Source organism: Mus pahari, chromosome 2 (assembly GCF_900095145.1).
Source record: "Mus pahari chromosome 2, PAHARI_EIJ_v1.1, whole genome shotgun sequence".
Taxonomy (NCBI): domain Eukaryota; kingdom Metazoa; phylum Chordata; class Mammalia; order Rodentia; family Muridae; genus Mus; species Mus pahari.
The window spans coordinates 75698499-75700297 of NC_034591.1; positions in this window are offsets into that span (position 1 = coordinate 75698499).

Here is a 1799-nt window from a genome sequence, read left to right on the forward strand (position 1 = left end):
GTTAGGATCTTTTTGCATTTTGCATTTTATTTGATTGTTGTGTCAATGTTTTCTATGGAATCTTCTGCACCTGAGATTCTCTCTTCCATCTTTTGTATTTTGTTGCTGATGCTCACATCTATGGTTCCTGATTTCTTTCCTAGGATTTCTATCTCGAGAATTGTCTCCCTTTAGGTTTTTTTCATTGTTTCTACTTCCATTTTTAGATCTTGGATGGTTTGGTTCAATTCCTTCACCTGTTTTCTTGTGTTTCCTTGTAATTCTTTTAAGGATTTTTGTGTTTCCTCTTTTGCTGTGTTCTCCTGTATTTCTTTAGGTGTTTTATAATGTCTTTCTTAAAATCCTCTACCACCATCATAAGATATGATTTTAAATCTGAATCTTGCTTTTCCGGTTGTTGGGGTATCCAGGACTCACTCACTGTGGTAGGAGTACTGTGTTCTGATGATGCTGAGCAGTCTTTGTTTCTATTAGTAAAAATTTTACATTTGCCTTTTGCCATCTGGTTATCCCTGGTGTTAGATGATCTAGGTGTCTATGGCTGGAGATTGTTCCTCCTGTGAGTCTGTTAGTCTCTGTCAGCACTTATTGGAGACCAGCCTCTCCTGTGCTGATCAGCCTCAGAGTGACCCTAGATAGAAAATGGTGATCACGCCTGAGTCCCGGGGTTGTAGCACTCCCTGGAAGTCCTCTCTACTCTGGCAGGGAAGGTGCACAGAGGTCTGAAGATCAGCTCTACCTCCTGGCTGAGGATGAAGGCCCAAAGGGACCCTGTCCAAGAATCTCTGTTGCTTCTGTGGCCTGTCCCTCTCCTGGGTGGTCCAGCCTCAGAGAGAGCCCCCCCCTCACTTGTTGGTTTTCCATAGAAAGATTACACCAAAACACTTCTGGTAGTATGCTGCAGTTTCTTGTCACTACTGTCAATTCAGGTTGATTCCAGAATGGTGTTAGCTGAGACAGATAAAAGACACATGCTCAGGCAAGATATGTGCTGAGGCAAGACATGTGGAAGACACAAGAGGTTTGTAGGGTTTAAATAGGACTTTAGAGTCTGTGATGGGAGGCTGAGCCAGTCTTGCTTATAGAGCTAGCTGTGCAATGCTTGTGGGTCTCTTGTCTTCTCTGATTTTCACTTCTCTGATAGAGGCACAGCTGAGAACTTCTTCTGCCATTCCTCCTGGTCCCTCCTGCTGACTTGTGGTGAGTCTGAGGCTTGGCTATCTCTGTTAGGTTGTGTCACCAATGTTGCTACCCTGACTCTACTGAACTGTACTGATGTTGTATCTGATCTTGAAGTGTTCACAATTGGATCAAGCTGTCACTATTAACCTGTGAATTGAACTGCAGGTTTCAAGACAACAAAGATGGGAGTTGCTCCAAAGGATCTTTCTAAACATGTGTACTTCCACCTGACTACCTCCCCACAATTTGAACCCTTTCTTTGCCACTACCTCTGGTGGTTAGCAGGCTCAAAGGGAGGTTAAAGCATGTAAGAACTATCATAAAAAAATAAGGATTGAAAAACAATTAAAATCACATTTTGGTGACTAAAATACTGAGGTAATCAGGAATTATCACTGTGATTCCATTATAATTGGGTCAAAACGCAGATAGTTGCAAAAGAGATCATAGTAAAATTAAGGAATATGAAGCAGAATCTCTCCTGATCATTTGGACTTCCAACCGAAAGTTATCAAAAAAGACAAGGAGGGGCACTTCATACTCATCAAAGGTAAAATCTACCAAAATGAACTCTCAATTCTAAATATCTATGCTCTAAATGCAAGGGCAGCCACATT